Raw genomic sequence first — 17,059 nt, 5'->3', positions numbered from 1 at the left:
TCTTTTCTTTCATCCTGTCATTTCCTGATGGAGCTTTGGGACTCAAGCACGCTCTGGTTTCATGGCTCACTCCAGGGTACGTGTCCTGCTGGCTAGAAGCAAGGTTCCTTTGCACCAGCAGGGAATATGCCAGGGCTTTCACTTATATGTTAATTACATTTTTAATACTCTGCTTTAGCAGGTTGGGTAAGCAGAGTCTGACACGGTTGCCCCATTCCTGAAACCCTGAATCAGGAGAATGCCATTAATCTTAATTCCGAATAAAATGTGTTTGGAGTAAAGATGTTATATAAGGTCCAGGTATTTGAATTACTTTCGCATCAGCCAGCTCGCCATGATCCAGACCATCCTGAAAGGCCACAAATTATCCACCAACTTACAGTCGCTGGTGTAGTGATATGAATGCAGGGGTGTTAGAGGGCAGGAAATCTTTACAGGAGTGGGGCTGATCTGGTAGGGGACAGGCTGCTAATGACACCTCCCGTGCCCCACCAGGATTGGCAGGCGGCATTAAAGGGCATCACTCAGGCTGAATCTTACAGCCAGACCATGTGGACGGCTGATGAACGAGCCGGCAGAGGAATGTTTAGCAGGCTGTGACGACTTTGCACAGAAATAGGAAAATTTATCGCCGGCTTGCCACAGCAGTGCCGTGCTGCCCGCTTTCGGTGGTGCGCCCCTTCTGTGCACTCCCGCCCCGCTCGGCAGCCCAGCCCTCCCGGCTCCCGGCCCCCCTTCCCGGCACCGAATTTAGGGGCTCGCTGTCACCAAGCTGGAGCCGTCCTTCTTCTGCACCTCAAGCACGAACAGGGGGGTTCGCAGCCGCCGCGCAGTTACCGGACAAAGATATCCCTGTGCCCGAACGCCCCGGGTACATCGGTACGGGAGGACGGACGGATGGATGGATGTGTCGATTGGATGAACGGGTGGATGCATGGATCGGTGTGCGGATGGATGGATGGATGGATGAATCGCGCATCTGTCCGAGAGCCGGGGCTAGCCCTGGTCTGCCATTGCGCGCAGGAGGCTGCTTGCGTCCCCGAAGTGCTGGGAAGGGGGAAAACAAGGCGGGGAGGGGAGAGGATCGGGGGCGGGCAGGGAGGGGAGGCGGGCGGGCGGGCGCGGAGCGGGGCGGGGGCGGGCGGGCGGCGCGGCCAATCGCCCGGGCTGCCGGCGCTGCAGGAGCGGCGGCGCGGGGCTCGGGGCTCCGAGGGATGCGGAGCCGGGGCCGGGTGCCTCTCTGAGGACGGCGAGCAGCTGTGCCGCCAGCACTGCGAAAAGTCCCTATTTGCTTCTTATAAATTAAAGTGCCTTGTCACCAGTTAGGGCAAGTCAGCCAAGGTAAGGCTTAAATAAAATGACACTTTAATATGTGGCAACGTGGATATTTCTGGACGGAGGTGCCGCTAACACAGCCTTCTAAGTAGCGCAAAATATTTAGTGCAGTAATGCTGTCGTAGTGGGTGCACAACCTGTAATTTTTCTGTGTTAAAGTTGCCGCTGGTACGTAAGCCTTACCCTTGTGGTGCTGTAGAAACGTGTTTGCTTATCCGAGGCAGTTGCAAAGGGACCTGCAAAATACAGGCATAGAAACGTAGCGGCGCTCTGTGTATGTGTTTGTGTGTGACCGTGTTCGTAATACCTACAGTTCTGCTCCTTAACTTATGGGGATAATGTGCAGATGCATTTTAATGGTGACGGCAGGCAGATTCTTTAGCTCAACTCAAATATGTGAGAGCCTTTTATACAATAAAACAGCATGCCATGTTGAACTATACGTGAAGAACATTAAGCTTGGTATTTGAATAAAAATTTCAGGGTTTTGGGTTCCCCCCCCTCCCCCATGTTCGTAACATTATATATGATAACTGAGGATTGAAATTGCAGCAAAAGACCTCCTGCCTTTACCTTTACCTTCTTGTTAAAGCTTAAGCAGTCACCTAAGTTTACTTTGTGTAAAGGGCACTGTAAATAATGCACAGGCAGAAATAAATCCTCTCTTCATTTCCTCCTAGCCCACCCCAATAATACCTTTCCTAATGAATAAAAACTATTATGTGTCTTTAGTTCACACCACATTTTGACTGCTGGAACTGTCAGTGGTCTGGAACTGGTTCTGGCAAGCAAGGAGTTCCTTAGGATGACTTTGCTAACGTGTATCTTTGAAAACAACATAGTCCTGAACCTGTGTGTGTGTGTGTGTGTGTGTACATCTGTGTGTGCCTGTGAGAGTCTGTTTTGTGTACATGAGTGACAAGATACAAGGAGGACAGGGTACAGAAGCCAATGAAACATGGCAAACAATGAAACATGCCTGCATGTATTTCTCTGACTGGATCTCTGTAAAGCAGTGTGAGCATTTCTTATATTTTAATGTAATTTATCATTCAGATTAGGAGTTGGGATAAATTCAGTTTCATGTGCATCAATGCCCCATTAGTTTTTCATGATCAAAAGAAATATAATGGAAAACATAGGTGAAATTATGACTTCAGTTAGCACAGGTGATAAAATCACTGCCTATATTCAAGGTACAGAATGTATTTTTCTTTCTGAGACACTAGGCATAGCTCCTTCCTTTACAAATCTTTACTTCTGTGCTGCAGTCAACCTTACACAGTTGTGTGAAAACACTGAAGCCTTCTTTCTGCATAAATTGTCCTTCTACTGAGTAATATTAAGTCTTCAGGGAAAATATAAAATTATTTTAAAAGTTTGGCACATGTTTGGCATTTTACCTAACTGTAAAGGTAAGATTTAGAGAAATAACCAAAAAGCTTCCCTAACCTACTTCACTGCCTTTGACAGAACATTTAATTTCATACTTTTCTGAAGAAGACATAGTATGGTATAGCTACCTAATGCAAATTAAGGTGTGGCTCTTTTTTTTTTAATGTCTTACCTATGGAAACAATGTCATAATTTTCTTTTGTAGTTAAAGTTACTAATCATCCTATTTAAGGACTACAATAAATAACTTTTTCATTTCTGATTAAAAAATGTCAATCAAACAGGAAACAAACAAACAATCCAACTAAAAACTTACAAAACAAATCAAGAAAACAACCAAACCAAGACATTCACTGTTACCTGCTTTTTCTAAAAATTGGCTGGGGAAATAGTCAGACAGCATTTTCCTTTAAAATGGAGCAAATCCAGTGCACAAGCATGGCTTAGGGGGCACTGTGCTGCTGACTGAACCATTTACAGATGAGATTCAAAACTAAATGCTTTCCACTTGCAGGTACTGAACATCCTGTAAGACTTCCTAGAATAGGATTTTTGACTCTGCTAGTAGGACAAAAGGCCAATCAAAGTTGTCATGCTTTGTCTAGCTTAATTCCTCCAGTAGCTTAATTTGAGAGCATTGTTCTTTACTACCTACATTAAAAATGTTTAGTGGTTTTGTCCTGCAATGCAGAGGCTGTAACCCAGCCACTTCATTGGTGCATGCTGTGCTAATTCATGGTAGTAGTTCTGGTGAACATGTGCAAAGTTATAAAACAACTGGGGATAAATGTCTTCAACATCCAAAATTAGTGTATGAGGGTGCATGTGTGCACGCCAGAGAGGCACAGTTGTTACTGCACCAGAACTGACATTCCTGTGGTGCGTAAAATTTACATAATACCCTTCAGGGAATAATCTGTATATAAAAGTAACTCTATTTTTTTCTGGGGTTTTTTGGGGTTTTTTTGGTTTTTTTTTTGTAAATAATTTTGTCCCTGAACTCTAAACATTAAAAATATGAGCAATTTAATTACTAGTTCTCAATAAGGTTGTAGGGAAGTTTTCAACCTTTATCTCTGGCTGATAAATGAAACTTGAAAGGTATGAAAAATTCTGTTAACTATAGCTCCTGCTCCTGGTTAAGAGCTGCATTTCTCTTAATATAATTAGTGCTAAAAATTATCAGTCTTATCAGATTGAATAAAACCAGCTAAATACCAGTGAGTCATCTGTTCCATGCAGATGAACATGAGCTCCTGTTTGGACAGCTAACAGCTAGTTAGCCCTGGCAGACCTGTCCTGCAAAGGGGCCTAAATCAACCATCATGACACCGTGGGGCACAATTTCATTGCTTAGAAGCAATGCAAAATAAAGGTGGCAACTGACAGGGCAGGAAGGGGACAAAATACATAGCAAAACCCCCCAAAAACATAAAGTGATTGCATTTATAGAAGTGATTCTATTCATCTTTTCTTAGAGGAAGATGATACATCTGTGAAGGTCATAAGAAGAAACTCCATATGAAAACCCCAGCATAGCCTACAAAGGTCTATGTAATCCAGCACATACATCTCATATGCATTAATTATAGTGGAAAACTTATTTTCCATGATCAGTAGAGCTGCAGTTGAATTAGTATGTATATAGTCTGGTGAAAAATCAGAATGAAGCACTTAAACTTCATCACATTCTTGATGGGCAGACTTGGACAAGTCCCTAAAGCACTCTACAACTTCATGTATGACATGAGCATTGCGCAATAAATGTAAAGAATGAAAATTGCATGATACTGTTTTAAAAAAATATCACAGAACCTAATACTGAAGTGTTATTGTCTCTATTACTGTGTTCCTTCAATTCTGAATTACACACAGTTTTGCTATTCATTTCCAGCAAATGAAGCTACATGGAATTTGGAAATTCAAAGAATGGAAGTGCAATTTTTAAGAAGCTTCTGAATTGAGAGCTAAACAAATCATGGATCATATAAGAGAGAACAAAAATTGGCAGAAGAAGATTTTTTTCCCCCTTCAAAGCCAGGTTTTATCAGAAAAACAGTTAATACTGAAATCTTTTAAAAGATGGTTTTAGTAATGTACTATTACTTTTTTTCTTTTTTTTTTTTTTTTAACTGGTTTTAAAATGCTCCAAGATAATCAACAAAATTTAAAATAAGCCAGACTGAGATTTGAAAGGAGTGAATAAGGCTGATCTCCTATTTAAGGGTTGTGTTTATGTGGAGGAAGTTGATATTTCAGGGGTTCATTTTGGGGTTTGGCTTTTTTTTAAATTGTGTCTTTGTGGATTGAACACAGCCAGAATAACATAGTCACGTAGCTTTATAAGTAACCAACAAGCAACTCGGTAGCATTTGCACATCTGCAGTCCTTATATAATGAAAATACATTCAGCAGTTGCTTGAGGCCTGTAAGAAATAGTTTTTCTTGATGGCAATTGTCATTTATATTTTTCTAGAATTTGTTCAAACCTGACTAGAGTTAAAGCTGGGTTTGTTATCGCAGAAAAGACAAAGCATTACTTTACTCCCCACTCCTTGTGAAATTGCTTGCTTCTTTTAAGCAGATCTTCTGGCAAAAGGGAGTATATTTAGGTCACAGACAAATTATTCCATTCTCACTTCACCTTACCTAGGTTTCAGTATAATTTATCCAGTGCTTGCAAGGACAAATTTTCAAGGCTGTTTGTGAAATGTGGTGTAAAAATACCCAAGCTAGCTGAGGTACCAGCTGCATTTCTACCATAACTACCATGACTGTAGTGTGGATCTTTGTTCTTTGATCAAAAATCTGAGATTTTTGTTCTTTGTAGTACTGCACAGTCTACTGTAATATTGAACCCTGAAATTGCTTTACAAGAGGGATCAGCCACATTGTCTTGACTTAACAGATGGGATAAGTGAGGTGATACAACCAGCAGTCTTTTCCTTAGGACAGTCTGTTGGATGGAGAAGTGGGAGCTGCCATTTCTGCCATTTCTGCCATTTCTGCCATTTCTGCATTCAGGTTCTCTCTTAGATGGGGGTAGTGAACTGGGCACTTACAAATCAGATATCTTCAAGTTTTTAATGTACTTCAATTGCTTTGAACCATTCTTTGGAGATAGCTTCCTCTCCCTGCTGTATAGAGGTACATGCTTCAGTATAGGTAGTCTAAATACCTCCTAGCATGTCTTCTCCCTGTGCAGTATACCTGTTGAAAACAACCAACTCTTTATTTGGTTGACTCCTCATTTTGGTATTTCCAGGTGTTTCACAGAATAATTAAAGAGTTTGGGTCTTTGAAGAACATCTAACCCAACCTGCTATGCCCTGACACAGGCATAGCCATCTTTTGCTAGACCTGGTTACTCACAGCCTTGAACATTGACACCTTCCTTGGGCAGCCTGTTCCAGTGTCTCCATCATGCACTGTGTTGTTTTGTTATTAATTGCCATTAAGCTCTTACAGCACAGTTATGGGTGCATATATAGTATGCATACACACACGTATTCTTTGAGAAGGTACAAAGAAATGAACATTAACCTTTTTAAAAAAATAATGTTTGGTCACTAAAAGCATGTAAAAATTACTAGTAACATTGTGTGGCACTAGACTGAGCAATTTTTTGGCTCAAGTTGTCTTATGTTCACAGATGGGAATGTGCATTTTCATTATTATATGCGATGATTTATTTGAATTTTATGATTAGTCAACTTAACCAAATCAGTAGTATATTGTTCTACAACAGTCATGCATTTGGATTTGAATCCTGTTTATTTTACATCTCGTTCTTGCTGGGTGGTACAAAAGCTGTGAAGTAAAAACTTTTGGTTCAAGAGACTATGGTTGCTTTCATTTTCAGTAATTATACTTTGCCCAGAGAAATGATCTTCTTGTGTCTTTTACTTTACATTTACTTTACTTTTTTTACAAGCATTTATGTATTGGGAAGCTGTTTGAAGAAGGCTTAAAACGACACCTCATACTGGGATGAAATTTCTCAGGCTTGTATTCAGTCGAACTTTCTGTCTTGTTCCGTTGTTCATGATATGAAATTGATAGAACAAATATTTTTAAAAAACAGCAATGTGAATACAATCTCTATAATTGCAAGCCAAGCATTTAAGATATTCAGGGGCAGGTTTGAGACTGTCTCACTGAGTTCTGTTCTATATATAAAATACAAGTGCTCCTTCAGTAGAGAATCTTCCTATAATTAATGAAAAAAGTAGTAGTTTAGCAGCAGTGTCAGGCCAATCATGCTGCTATTAATTTTCAGGGTGTTGGAGTGTGTATGCATGTGTTTGTGCATATTTGAAGGAAAGAGTAGTTGCTAAAAGGGAGGTAGCTGCTTAATTCATTCAATAGTGAGAAAGATTTAATTTGACTGTAGAAAGGTATTTTTAACACTGATGTATTGTATTAGCACCTGGGAAGTGCTGACTGTTCTCAATGTAAAATCTTGGCTTTCAGGAGAGGTGAAATAAAACTAGGGCATATGAGCATTGTAGCATGTTAGCCATTACCTGCTCATGGCAATTGACAATACTTAAAAATACTGGGACAGTAATTTATGTCTGGATTACAGTCCTCAACCACTATTTTGTGTATGTTTCACATTTGATCTTCCAACAAATATAAAGGTTTCTTACTGGTGGAGTAATAAAATCAAGAAAAAAGCTACGCATCATTTATTACATACAATTTCCACACACTTTGCTGATGAAGAAAATTTGTTATGTATTTGCTGTTCATTGAAGCATGAATTCTTTCATTCATGTTAGTGAATTCGAGCTCAGAGTTATTATCTTGACTATTTAGGCTACAGAGATCTTAAATATTTTTCTATTTGCAAGAGGGAAGGTGTAAAATAATCAGTTAATTTAGCTATGTATGTTTAGTTGTTTTTTGGGTTTTTTTTGGTTTTGTTTTTTTAAGTTATGAACCATCTAAGAAACTTCTTCAAGAAAACCGGTGGAAAAGTATAGTATTTGTTCTTATACTTCTTCATTTTCAATGAATGCACAACTAACACTTTGAAGTCCTGTGGAGCCTTGTGCTAGAAACTCTTCTAAGTGGTTTTGGAAAATGGCAAGACAACCAGCAAACTAGCATGTTTTTCAAGTGGAACTTAACATTTCTAGCTGGTAAAGCTTTCAGTATCAGGTAAAGACTTCCAGAGTATTCACAGTAGCAGTTGATTCATACAAGGTCTTCCTAAACTGGGTTTGTTTGCTGTCTTGCCTGCTCTCAGGACAGCTATCCAAGGCATACAGTTCCCTGTGCATTAACAGAGTGGATGCACCAGAACTGTCCCAGGTGGCAGCAGAGTGGGAAGATAGTTATGATCCTGGCACAGATGATGTGACCTGCTGCCACAAGGCCCTTCAAGCAGCAGGTACATCTTCCCAGGTGTTTAGCAGGCACATCATGGGCACACAGACTGTGCACAGCTTTTACATAGGGAGTGGTCCCCAGAGCTGACCAAGTGCTGTGGTTCAGTCCCCAACTTGCTGCTGGGACATAAATGCATTGGCTTGACAGTGCATGCCTCTTGTCTGCTATAAACCAGACTTTAGGTTTAGGGGGATTGATCATGTTACATGCATATTTTCAGGAGGAGGCCTTTATATTTCTCAGATCCCACACAAACAACTTCATCATTCTAATACCAACCATGTTTTAAACTATAAGAGAAAAGGATAATGTTAGAGACCTCTTGTTAAGAAGGATTTGGTAGATGGATATGTGTTACCAGAGAACTGATCACCAGAGACCATAAGGAAGCTTATGAAGAATGTATGCAAAATTATTCAGCCAACAAGTTGCTGCTTTTCCCTAGGACTTTTTTTTTCCCGAGGTTAATTTTCTGCTGGATTAGAGAGCTATGTCATTTTGTAGGAAGGTTTGTCAAGTTCCAGATCTGAGAAATTTCTCCAGCAGAGAAATTTGGAAGAGCAACAGGCTGGATGCAGGGGAAGAAAAATAGGGCACCATAATTTTGATAATCTTTCTTTAGCCATGAGGCAGATGAATGGAAAAGATGACCAGAGGGATGTTCTTTTGTAAGAACCTTTGAAAAGTAGCCTCCTAGATGAAAACCTATTCAGGAGGTTTATAAATACCTGTCAAGGAAATCCAGCAGGAAGACAATTGACTATGTAGCCTTGCATTGTGTCTTGAAGACTGATGAACTTGAGCTCTTTCCGACTATATAGGTCAGGTGATGACTGATTTCCTGAAGCTATTAATGCCTACTGTGCTACTAAAGCCAGTTTGGCTTATGTTGTTACATTATGATAGTGTGTTGGCTATGCTATGCCATGTCAACTTACCTGTATGTTTTCTAGTTCTGAGCTGAGACAGGAGATGTCCCTATTCATGTTTGTTTGGAATTTTTCTTTTTTATATTTTTTTAATGAAAAAGAGGTATAACATGCTGTGAGTTTCCTCCACAGGACCATTGTGTTATAATCTACTCATTATATTATAATGAGCACTTGCTCTATTTATTGTGGAGCTTAATATATTTTAATGACTGTTGTGACTCCCTAACAGAGCAAAACTGAAGAGTGTTTCCATGCACATGATTGATTTAAATGGATTTGTTAGAAGATTTTGGACTTTTGAGCACATACCTTTTTACAACATACAGCTATAATTTTGCTTTCAAGAGCAGAACGTTTCTTAACTTTGGAGAAATCCCAAAACTTAGATGCTTGTATATTTAGCATTCATATTTTATACCAGGAAAAAGATGAGTTGTTTCATTAAAACACTCTACTATTAAAGGGCAGCTTGTAAATTTTTTGTTTGGGACGTCAATGAATTTATTAAAACTAAAGCTCATGAATTAATGTCATCTGGTACTTGACCCCCTTCCCTGCCCCCAGCCTCTAAATCTGCACTTTTTAGATTTAGTTTTATATTTTTTGAAAAACATTAGTCAATATTTAAGTAGGTTTATGGCAGCTGCAAACTGATTAGAGGCACATCAGTATAGAATTGTTTTTTGTCTTCTGAAGATTGTCAGCATTCTGGCAACTGCACTGTATTCAGGAGAATGAGAACTGGAAAAAGAATGTCATACAAATTGACTTGTAGACAAAGTCTTTAGCCTGTCAGTCTGTCTAGTCAATCTTTGTGGATTGCTGTTGATCTTGCTGTGGATCTTGCTGTGACACCAAAGCTTTGTATAATGACATTTCCATAATATCCACATACAGTGTTAGCCCTAAAGGAAACACTTCACTCTTCTCTATGCTTTCGTGATGTTGCCATAGATTCAAAATGAGGCTGCTGTTTGAAAAATACTTTTTTATCAACATTGAGACTTAAAAATATTAATCGATTTTCTGAATTGGCAAAATTGTTTATCTTTTGCAAAACCTGAAGGCCAACTTCATTTTCTTGTTCTAAAAGCTGTAGTATTAGTAAATTCAAACTGATAGATAACTCTTTAATCAAATCATTATTTTCTTTTCTCTACTCTTTCTCTATTGTGTCACATTGATCTGAACAACTCTTACCATCCGCAGGGACTTGCAAATAGAAATTTTCTGGATTTATGAGTACACAGCAATTATTTATTTTCTGATAGAAACATTAGATAGGTAAGCTACTCCCAGACAGAATGTTATAATGGCTGATTGCTTCAATGTGAGGTTCTGCTGAGTCCCTGATCACCAGACAGCTACCACTCAGGTAGAGAACTGTGAACCTCCATGGCACCTGAGGATGGGGCAGTTGTTAATCCTGCTGAGTTCTTGTCTTCCCAGTTCCTATCTTTTTCCCTTATGTCTTTACACTTCTTAATGACTTTTTCATTACTGCCCACTCTGTATTTTCACTTCTGTCTTTATTTTAGCTGTAGCTATGTTAAAGGTCCAAGTTCTTCGCTACATTTTTGTAGAGTCCTGACTACAGAGAATATTATATTTGGAACAAATATGGACTTTAAATAATTGCAGAAACAAGGAACTTCAAATGGATAGTTTAAATCAAATTTGGCTTCATTCCTTCTATAACTGTGAACATGCATTGTCTGCAGGAAATGATAGCTTACGGACTGCACATAATGACTGGCCTTTTGAGCTCCTGTCTCCCATGTATCTCATGCCAATAAAAGGAAGTGTTGTGTACCTGATGTGCAATTCTTCTGACCAATTTTAGCAATTGATTAAAAAGTGTAGAAAGAAAAGGATAAAAAAGGTGAAATAAAGAATTCAATAAGGAAATAAAAGTATGTCATTTAAGAAAGAGATTGAAACCTTTTGTTGACATATGATACAAGAAAAGAAGGGCATGACTAAACCTGTTTTTTGCTCTTGAAATATTGTTCCAGATTATTGTAGGAAAGGTGCCAATTAGAGTCAGCTCCTTTATGCCTTCTTATCTCTTTCTTTTCACAAGAAGATGTGCTTAGTTTTACAGGTTGCCACATAAAGAAGTTGATTTTTTTCCCCCCTCAAGAAGATATTTATGCAGTAGATATCTTACTCCTAAAGAGGATTACAGGCTTAGGCCAAATAATCAGTGTCTGTAAATACTTTTTATGATATTATAAGCAGTATACTAGATATTGAAAATTATACCTATCTTCTGCTTAATTTTGGCTCACCAGGGCAAAATATATTTGCATATTGAGTTGGATCTCAACCTTAAGATATACTGAGATCCTCAGCCAAGGGCCTCAGCTTTTTATTGATACTTTTGCTTAACAGCACAGAAAGAACTTCTGCAATGGAGGTGGATTCTGTTGGTATTAACCTTGCCACAGAGCCTAAGAGCTTCTGCACAGCTGCCACCATTCTTGTAGCCTGAATAAAGTACACCAAAAATTTGTCTTCAGGAAGGCAGGTCTTTGCAACGAGGTCAACATGAGAGCTTACTCAAAAAGCCTTCTTCAGACATATATATGCATTTCATTTTTTGGATGTAGGACACAACTCTTATCTGCAAGTCTGCAACAGCTGTAACAGTAGTGCTGTAATACAGATTTAAGAAACTGCTCCTCATCCAGTTGCTAGCGTCTGCCTTTTCTATGATGAGAAGATTTCTTCTTGCAATAAGGACTAAATGAATTCTGCATGTCAAATCTTTACATAAACTGGGGAAAAGAGGCCTACTAATCAGACCAACATTTTAACATTTGAAATAGAATAATGTTTTATCAATTATTATTTCTTATAGCATAGCCAAGTTGAAAGTTATCAGTTTGGTGTGGGTTTTTTTTGGGTGGTTTGTGTTTTTTTTTCTTTGCTTGTTTGTTTTGCCTTCTTTCTTTACAATTTGCCTTAAAATTATGGGTCTTTTTGTATGTGTTACAAGTTCCCATTAAGATATTTCCTTTGTCTTTGAGTATTCCTTGTTGCATACACATCCCTTCATTTCTATTTGGTTGTTTATAAATACAACAAATACACCATTCCTGTGTGTGACATCTCAAAAATATTGTTATTGAGTAGCTTCCCAAAGGCCCTGTGAGACTGGTATCTTAACATTTATTCAGTCTGATCCTCTACAGTTTGCACTTTTTCAGTTCAAAAGACCATGTAATTCTGTACTGCCTAAAGGCATGAGAGATTGGTTTTTCTCACAAGCAAAATGAATAGGTATTTTCAGCTCTCTCCATTTTGTTTAAAGTTTGTCTTTGAAAGCTTAGGATGATGAATTTGAGATTTCCTTGCAGGCACATGCTTATTTCTTTCCATCACTTATATTTTAAGGTTATACTTTTCACTTCTCATTGTTCAAGTGCAGTAGAGGTTTATTCAACTCTTCCTTGTCAGATAGTACAGACACACTGCAGTACTACCTTTCCTTTTGAAGACCTTTTAGTACCTAAAGTGGCTTATGGTATCTTTGATGTTGCTAATTGAAAAAAAGTGAAAGAATTGAAAAGAAGTGAAAAAATAAATAGCTGAATGAAGACATGAGTGGCAGGCCTAAGGTTGTACATAATCTTATTTTGCTTTCAATCAATTTTTTATTCTTATGCCTTACAGTCAGGTAGTCCTCTAATACTATTGCTTTATTTATTTCTATCACCCATTCCTTCATTTGAGACTCTCAATTACGTCTCCCACACTTTGAACAGAAGCTCCTGAATTTGCATTTGTCTTCATGGTACCTCTGGATCTGTCCCAAAACTTTCAACTGGCCTTCTTTTCAATAACTTGTCTTTCTTGAACAGTTTTATTTTATCCTGCCTCATCTACTTGTCTTGTCTAGATTAGGCTTAAGGACAGGCTTGTCCTTAGGACAAGAGTATCTGTCTTAAAACTCTGTATAAAAATGCTTCACACAGACAGTTCAGCAGAAGTTCTGCATCTAATTTGGGATTATCCAGTGCAATGATGCAGTTGTGCTGACAATAGTTACATGGAAAGGGGCATGGGGATATGATGGGCCATGAACTACAAGTGGAAAGTGCCCTTACAGCAAGGAAACACAGGCACAGCAGTAAGGTTGTGGCATGGAAGTCTCCTCCTCCGCTGCAGTGGAACAGCTGTGCCAAATTTGCAGTGCTCCAAAACAAGAAGGAGGTCAAGAAAATATAGTGATGAGTGGGAGGTTCTGGAGGTTGTATTGCCAGGAGACAAGAGAAAGGGCACTGCAGGGAGCTAGTTGCTGACAGTAGACAGGTCGGAGCCAGTCTCCCCTGTGGGGTGCACAGCAGCAGGGCAGGGGACAGTGACCACAAGTGTCTGTGAAGCAGACTCCTCTTGGATTTGGAGAGATAGCTTTTCACAGGGAGCAAGGTTAAGCACTGGGATAAGTTGCTTAGAGAGAGACCTCTAGACTTAGAGATTTTTAAAATTCATCTGGACATAGCCCAAAAGCAACCCAATAAAACTTAGAAGGTAGCCATGCCTTGGGGAGGAATCTGAACTTTTTGGATCTCCGAAAGTCCTTTCAACCTACATTTTCGCTCTTTTTGCTCACTCTGCAGTCCTATTTGCAGTAAGTGTTGACTTTATCATTTGCTATTTTTTAGAAATAGCAATCTGTAGAATTCTACGGAGCTATTGGTGATTTCACAGGGATAAATTCAGTTCTAAGGCCTCAGCACTGTATTTCGCTGACTTGGGAATGCATTGCATCTATTAAGTGCTCATTTCTAGTCACTTTGGATGTGAACCTCCACTTCAAACTTCAGTAATTGGAGGAACCAGGTTAGAGAGACCCATTTTTAAAGGATACTTTTTTCACTTGCACTGATTACTAAATCAAGTACCCTTCTTCCAAAAATACATAGTTTTGAGAAAGGTAAGAGCATTTGTGGGGAGGCAAGAGCATAAGTGGATGAAAAATTGAAGAGCTGGAGCACAAGGGTAAGTAACTTGTTTGTCATAATGGCAAGAGCAGAATTGATTTATACAGTTTTACATCTTTAGGGCCAAAGGAAAAGATGAACCTGTGAAGGTGAAACAAAATATTTATGTCATTTTCGGGTAAGATACAGAAAAAAAGTGATGACAGGGAGGACCAAGACTTGTGTGTCACTGGAGTACTATCTGTAGGAAGTTTAAGCTCATGAAACAAAATTGCTCAGATGGACAACAGATCATTCTAGAAAATAATGATGACAGAAACATTCTTTGTGTGCTTAAAATATTTCCTTAATTTCTAAGATAACTCACTTGCTTAGTAGAGCAGAATTAAAGTCCTTCCTCTGATTTCTCTGAGTTTAGAATTAGTTTTCCCCTTGAGCGCCATGCCAGTACAATTAAGAGCAATAATTTACAGCATGGCCTGGCATAAAATACTAATCTGCAGGGCTTCTCTTAGTGGGTTGGGGCCTACCTGGCATTAAGCATAAGAATCAGCCTCCCTAAAGGACCAACTCTGCTGCTCCATTTCTGTATATGTTTAATAATTTCCTAATATTTACTGCAGCTTTTGATAATCCTAAATTAATGTTACATGTGTAGTGCATTGTGCAACCTTTGGAGAAATCTCAAACAACCTTATTATTATCTGTTCTCAGTATATGCTAAATAGCGTAGAGAAAAAAGGTCTCTTGCAGATGGACACAGAAAACAATGCAGACATTGCATTAATATAATCTTTTTAATTATTTGTGATATTTTACAAAGAGAATAATACCATGTTATACGTTTTTCTGCTTTAAGTTCTGCAGAAATGTGTTTCAAAAACAAAGGCACTTCTATAATATTCTGCTAAGTTGATTTTATCCTTTAGTTTTAATGCATTAGATTTTTTTATCTTGAATGCATGACCTGTTCATGGGCAAAGTGCAGCTCAGCATCAGCTTAGTGAGAGGCCTTTCCATTCTTATTTGCATGGGCTACTATATTTCATCTGCTCTGAAATAATATTGAATGTATTAGCTGGCACCTGATAGAATCATAATTGAGTTCAACTGCCAGCTCTGGCCAGCTACTTCAAAATAATCAAATGTTTCTATTTCTTGGAAGCAGCACATACAGTCTATCATTTTTGCTGTTGTAGTGCCTCTTAGAAACACCTAACTTCTTTTCTACTTTTTTGAATGAAAAAGGTAATTTGGATTTTTGTTCTCTTCCCAGCATAGAAATCAGAATGTATTCTATTCAGACAGAAATTACAAAAGTCAAAGCTTCACTCTTACCTTTACTCTTAACATTTTCTTTCCTTTTTCTTATTTCTTTCATGGAAGCAGTGTGTTATCTTTTTGAACTTTTTACAGACTGCTGACCATGGAGAAAGGAAATGGCATCTCTCTGGTCTTAATTAATGACAGCCTGTCTTTTATCTAACATGAAGGGTTAAAATTACTGAGTTAACATCAGTAACATTGCTTTGCAAGTGCCTTTGATATTCCCATCTGAAATTTATGATCTCTTATACAGAACCAGGGCTACAAACAACTCCTAATCCAGTTTCTGGAAAGTGACTATGTTAAATGAATATTTCCAATGCTATCTCAGTAAGATCTTTTTTATTTCTAGGTGTTATGAAATGAGCAGTGAATAAATTTTATCTGAAGTAAGCAGAGAGGAAGCACATACTTTTGGCTAGACCATGAGTCTGGAGCCCAAGTAGAAGGTGAATTTGCCGTTTCCTTACTTGCAAGAGGACAATTTTTAGCTTGTGTAGCAGTCAACATTTACTTGTGTTTAATGATTGGTCTTGGTTAGAGAGATATCTAAAGGGGCTGAACCACTGCCTAACTTTTACCCAGCGTCTGTGGGACTTGGCAGCTACTGGGTTCCTAGAGACAGCGTTTACATGTACTCATCACATAAGCTCTGGAGTCAGCTTTTGTAACCATAAGACGACCAAGGCAGGGGAAGAATTGCATAGTGAATTTTATATGCTGCTGGGTTCAGGAAATGCTTCACATCAAACTACTTCCTGTAGCATGGTATTAATGTAGCCAGTCCTGGAACAAATCTTATATTTTAAGGATATAGCTTTATTGTATGCTGCCACATGCCATGTGAGAATTCTCACGGTTTCATATTTTTACTGGTTTTGGTTATTCCATAAATGCAAGCTAGCACAGAAAACTGAGCAGTTTTGTTCTCATTTTTTAGTTCTATAAGAGAAAGTCTTTTTCTTAAAGCCATAGCCAATCTCTAAATGAGTTTAGTGTTCTGTCTGTAAAAATCTGCCACTTCTTCCTCTCATCTGTCTCCAAAACTTTGAGGCTGTGATCTGAAATGCTGATTTGGTTGCTACTGAGCTTGGTAGAAAGACTGCAGCTCCAAGCATACCTCGGCTGGTTTTGACTGTATCCTGCCAGAAATTATTATAGCCACCTCTCTGACAGTAGAACTGCTTTTGTAGCCTCTCCTTGCCATGTGTCTGCCAAATATCTTTCACTTAAAAGCAAAGTTTAATCCAAACATTAAACATTTTGATCAGCACCAGCTCTGACTGTGCATGAAGTTAAGCTAGTGGACCTGAGGGGCAGAACACCATGAGAAGAAAGAAACTGGGGCATGTTGTGGATGGTAACTTTTTGTTTTTTGACGTAACTCACTGTCAGCCAAAAAGAAAGCTAGTAACAACTGTGCAGTTCTATAAGTGTGAAAAGATGGGTGGAAAACTAGCAAAATATGTCAGATTTGATGATAAAAATATTTCTTTCTAGATTTTCTTTTTTGCTTTTTTTCTTGCTGTGATTGGATCCAAATGAAAGTTTTCTTCCTTGTAACATTATATTTTTATCCCATGAGCAAGTGGGTAGTGATACCTCAATATGAGATTAGTTTTTATTTTAAACAAATTTAGAGAACTGAGGAAAGAACCCAGCTTAAGAAACTGGCCTCATAAAAATGGTCTCTGAAAATAATGAGCCAGAAATTTTGCTGATTAA

The 17,059-nt window shown here is 38.6% G+C and overlaps 1 protein-coding gene across 11 annotated transcripts in view; it reads left to right on the top strand.

Annotated features, from left to right (window-relative positions):
* CDH18 (cadherin 18) overlaps nt 1-17,059 on the top strand; it is a 438,213-nt gene that overhangs the window by 203,207 nt on the left and 217,947 nt on the right. For 2 of the 11 annotated variants that reach the window (XM_086898504.1, XM_086898462.1), the window contains exon 1: nt 1,130-1,341. The exons of 6 other annotated variants lie outside the window; for them this stretch is intronic. The gene's annotated coding sequence lies outside the window, so the exon portion shown is untranslated. Of the gene's footprint in view, nt 1-538; nt 880-1,129; nt 1,342-17,059 lie in introns of those variants that run through there. 3 more of the 11 variants (XM_086898482.1, XM_023922140.2, XM_023922141.2) reach the window with 2 other exon arrangements.

Source organism: Cyanistes caeruleus, chromosome 1 (assembly GCF_971803275.1).
Source record: "Cyanistes caeruleus chromosome 1, bCyaCae1.hap1.1, whole genome shotgun sequence".
Taxonomy (NCBI): domain Eukaryota; kingdom Metazoa; phylum Chordata; class Aves; order Passeriformes; family Paridae; genus Cyanistes; species Cyanistes caeruleus.
This window is presented reverse-complemented; position numbering and strand designations above follow the sequence as displayed.